Here is a 5,390-nt window from a genome sequence, read left to right as displayed (position 1 = left end):
AATATATCGCTGGAAATGGTAGATACCAATTCTATATAGACTATGAAAAGTTAAATATATCTATTTTAATCCCTAGAACAACTTAAACATTACACAAAGAGATACACAGTAAAGATGCAATAGATAAAATAGAAACTAAAAAAAAATGTTTAAACTAAAAGAGAAAAGAAACTACAAGGAAAGGGGAAAGCTAGAAACTAAAAATAGACAAGCAGAAAACAAATAATAAAATGGTAGACTTAAATCCAAAGATATAAGTAATTACATTAAATGTAAATGGACTAAAACACACTAATTAAAGCACAGGTTGCCAGAACAGATTTTTAAAATGACTCAATTATATTGTCTATAAGAAAAACTCACTTCAAATATAATGATCTATGTAGTATAAACACAAAAGATGGAAAGTGCATATCACTAACCGAAAGAAAGCTGTAGTGGCTGCAGTAGTGTCAGATAAAGACTTTAGAACAAAGAATAAAAAGGGCAATACATAATGATAAAAGGAGTAATTTATCAAGAAGATGCATAATCCTAAATTTGTTTACCAAGTAAAAGAGCTTGAAAATACACGAAGCAAAAACTAACAACCAAAAGAAGAGATAGACAAATCCACAATAATAGCTAGATACCTCAATAGTCCTCTCTTGGTCATAAGTAGAACTAGGGGATAGAAAGCTAAAAAGGACATATACTATAAATTACTGGTTTGAACTGGCACCTATAAAATACTACACCCCCAAACAGCACAGTACATGTTCTTCTTAAGTATACATGGAACTGTCACCAGATAAATCATATCTTGTGTCATAATAAAAATGTTTTAACAAATTTAGAGAATTGAAATCATGCAAAGTATGTTCTCTGACTATAATGGAATTAGACTGGAAGTCAATAACAGGATAATAACGGGAAAAATTCCAGACCCTTGGAAATTAAACAGTACCTAAATGATCCATGAGTCAAAAAGGAATTCCTAGGGATGCAGGTAAAGCAGAGCTTAAAGGAAAATTTACACAATTAAAATGCTCATATTTGGAATGGGAAAGCTATCAAACCAATAATCCAAGATGCTATCTTAAGAAATTAGAAAAAGAAGAGCAAAATAATCCCAAAACAAGCAAAGAAAAGGAATAATAGAAATAAGAACACAAACTAATCAAATTGAAAACAATTTCAAAACCAACAGAGAAAAGCAGTGAAAGCAAAACTTGGTTCTTTGAGAAGATTAAAGAAATTGATAAATCTCAAATGAGAATTCTAGGAAGGAGAGAACACAAAAAACCAATATCAAAGATAAGAAATGGGTTATCACTACAAACTCTGTTCATAAAGTCAACAATTGAGATAAAATGGATGAATTCTGCAAAAAACACAAACTACCCAAATTCCCCTGAGATTAAATATAGGTAAGTTGAGTAGCCCTATCACTGTTTTTAAAAAGGAATTTGTAGTTAGAAACCTATTTTCTGAAATCTCCAGGCTCAGATCATTCTAGCAGGTTCTACAAAATACTGGGAGTGATGGTTCACACTAGCAAATTCTACCAAATAGTTACAGAAAAAATACAACAAATTCTGCACAGTCTTTTCCAGAACGTAGAAGGGGAGGTAACACTTCTCATATAAGAGGAACACTTCTCAAATAATAAGGGCAGCATTAGCCTGATACTGAAGCCAAACAAAGATGGTACAACAAAAGCAGAGTACAGAACAATACCCGCCAGGAGCACAGTTGCAAAAATTCTCAACAAAATATTGGCAAATATCTAGAATACATAAGCACATGAAGAACTGTTCAAAATCAGTGACCATTAAAAGCAATACAAGTTAAACCCTGATGAGATATAACTACATGCCCAGAATGGCAGAACAGGATACTGAAAATAAAAAAAATACTGATCATACTGAGCACTCAAGACAATGCAGAGCAATTGGAATTCATACATTCCCAGTGGGAATGCCAAATGGCACAGTCCCTCTGGAAAACCACTTGGTGGTTTCTTATAAAGCCAAACAAAGACTTGCCTAGGATCCAGCAGTCCTACTGCTGGGTATTTTCATAAGTGAACTGAAAACTTAGGTTCCACAAAAATCTACCTGAATGTTTAGAACAGCTCTGTTGCTACTCATCAATATCTAGAGACAATCCAAATGTCTTTCGGGAGCAGAATGTGTAAGTAAACAGGGGTGCATCCCTACAGTGGAATATAGCTGTTTAGCAATAAAAGGGATGAACTATTGATACACATAACAACTTGGATGAATCCCAAAGGGTTATGCCATGTAAGACACGTCAATCTTGGAAATTCTATATACTGCATAATTCCATTTATATGAACTTTTTGGAAAAAATGAAACGATAATGACAGACAAATCAGTCTTTTCCAGGGGTGAGAGGTTAGTGGAGACAATGTTTTGTTTTTTTCCTCTCCCAAGTTCACACACCACCTGGGGAGAGGGTCTGTGGAGCCCAGGTTAAAAACCCATTCTATGCTATATATTATATAGAAATTGTCTTTTTTGTTTGTTCTTCTATGTCCTGTGCCTAGAGGAATGGACTGACATATGGCAGGCACTCACTTGTCTGGTTAATAGAAGAATAAATGAGGGTGCCTGGGTGGCTCAGTCAGTTAAGCATCTGCCTTTGGCTTGGGTCATGATCTTAGGGTCCTGGGATCGAGCCCCACTTTGGGTTCTCTGCTCAGCAGGGAGTCTGCTTCTCCCTCTCACTCTCCCTCTGTGCTCTCCTTCCATCTCTCAAATAAATTAAGTCTTTAATAAAAGAGGATAAATGAATGAACAAACTACTTAAGGACAAACATATAACAATATATTGAGAGACTCTAGAGACTTTTAGAAAAATGTTTAACCCAACGAATGATCACTGTTCATAATTATGAATTGGACTGTCTCTGATAACTCCTCTAACTGTACTTTTCTGGTTGGATCACTGATCAAGTTTTGTCTGGTGTTGTAGTACCTGCACTGTTCCTGAGCATCTCTTGTTTCCATCTCATAGAGGGAACACAATTAAATCTTTTCTCAGAATTATTCAGCTTGCTGTCACCAAAGATGGTCGATAACTGTCCTCAAGGTACACATTGCAATTAGTGTTTGAGATTTCTCAGGCCCTGCAGGACAGGACTTGGTAGGTGCAATGCTGAGGCTATAACGAGATTCTGCCAATGGGCATCATTCAAGCTTAGCAAGGAGTCCGGGGTGAGAAGCAGAAGTGGGCAGGCGCAGGAGGGCACTCTGCATGAGAGAGGCACCCTTGGGACATTGATGGGTACCCGGAAACCAAAGTTGGTGTTAGAACCAGAGAGCCCTCCACATGCCCAGCTAGTAGTAAGGGCGGGTGAGAATAATCACCAGAAGGTTCTGGAAGAGTTGCACAAACCTAATGAGCGGCTACACTTTCCTGGCCCTGTCATGTACCGGCAGTCTCCTTGATGGTCCCTGGCAGGGCTGTTCCAGACCTGAATAAAAGACTGGAAAAGGCTATTACCTTACTTCATTAAGTCAAGTCTAAGATACCCTTGGATGTAAGACCCACCATTATTTTATATAAGAAGGGAAAAACACTGTCAGTAGACTGAGGGGTGCCTTTAACAACAGTCCTGACTGACCTAGGAAACAATCACAGCAGAGTTTCTTGAAATTAATTTTCATGTCTTCTGAGAAATTGAGCAATGAAACAGCTATCTCGATGACAGAAAGTAACACAGCTTGTCTGTCCTTGTTGGTCTCTCCCTTTCGGAGGTTTCTGAGGCACTTGGTTGTTCCTTTGCAAGAAAACATGGACTTAATGATCATTCCTCTGTGACAAATATTCGTTACTAATACCACATTTACATCCTACTGTTTGGCTTCTGTGCCTTTCTGAGTACAAAATAGCTTGTCATTTCAATGCTGAATCATGGTGGAATTTTTTTTTTTTTTTTTTGAGAACATTTCTAAATGGCAGTTAAGCTCTCGGGTTGAACTAACAGATGCACATGCCTCACAACCGAAGTGGGGACTGTGTGAGAAGCCAAGTGGCTACACAGACAGGCAAAGGCAGTGTTGTCATAACCCCCACCACTTAGACCAACGGCTGAGGCACGGCTGACTGGGATAAATCTGGATTCTAGAGCTGTTTACGTTGTGAAAAACTGCATCTTGGAATTGGTAGAATACAATGATTCTGTCAGATTCCATGATCTGGGAGAGAGTTCTGCACCTAAGACGTGTTTCTTGAACGTCCTCTGTTTGCCGGGGAATGTTCTAGACCTACGGTGGGAAGCCAGCTCGATGATTTCCCTGACCACGTGGAACTCACTCACACTGAGTAGGGAGAACACAGGATCAATAAATAACCAGAGAAGTAATCACGTGGTTTTGAGTGCAGTGAAAGAAGTCGATGGGGCTGAGATAGAGCCTCACAGAGAGGAGGGTCAGGGTGTGTCAAACATTTATGCTAAGTCCTCTCCAATCTTGCTGATTTCCAACTGAGTGGACATTTCGATTTCAGTCTCTGAGAGTCACTGAGGGCCTGCAGGGTGATCGCCTGCCAAGGTTTGCCCCGGACGGAGGGGTTTCCTGGGTGTGGGAATGGCAGTCCAGAGACGGGCAGTCCCAGCCCCCCTGGCACACTTGGTTTCCCTGCAGCGTTTCAGCTCGGTTTCCTTTTGGTTTAATATTTGCATTACTCTCGCCGTATGGAGTAAAGTTTGATGCTAACCTTAAAACTGTGACTTATTTTCTTCCACTTCCATCTCTTCTATTTGCATAAAAAGAGGTTAATTTGATAGATAGGAGTAAAATCTTATAATCCCCAAATGCATTCAGTCGGTGAACAGCACTGATTAAGCTCCTAGGTCACGTCCTGGGGGTGGGGGGGCGCTGCAGTGGGGGGCCAGGTGGCCCCGAGGAGGAGGGGCGCCTGTCTCAGAGGCTGGAGGAAGACAGGGACCGTCCACAAAGTACTCCAGGAGTTGCCAGGAGTGGGCGTCTGATGATGCGGAGGTGAGGAAGGCAGGGGAAGCTGCCTTCTGTTTGTAATTTTTTTTCACTTTAGATGAACAATACGAACCACAGGCTTCAAAGAACAGCAATTTTCTTTGCCTTTGAAATGAGGTAAGAGCAAAAACAACGTCATGCTTTCATGTTAGGAATCATTTTGGTCACACGGCGTGGCTCTGTTATGTAACTAAAAGACTGGCTCAACTCTGGACTGCAAACGCTTTCATGACTATATGAAATACATACATTTTTCTCTTTAAACCAATGGAACGTGTATTCTTGGCTTTTCCTTCAAGAAAGGGGCCCCCGCGTGGAGAAGCCATTTCCGCTTCTGTGAGCAAATGCCGTGGTTGGGGCTCAGTGACATTGCCGTCCTTATTAGGG

This window comes from Mustela nivalis (assembly GCF_964662115.1).
Source record: "Mustela nivalis genome assembly, chromosome: 1".
NCBI classification, from domain to species: domain Eukaryota; kingdom Metazoa; phylum Chordata; class Mammalia; order Carnivora; family Mustelidae; genus Mustela; species Mustela nivalis.
This window is presented reverse-complemented; position numbering follows the sequence as displayed.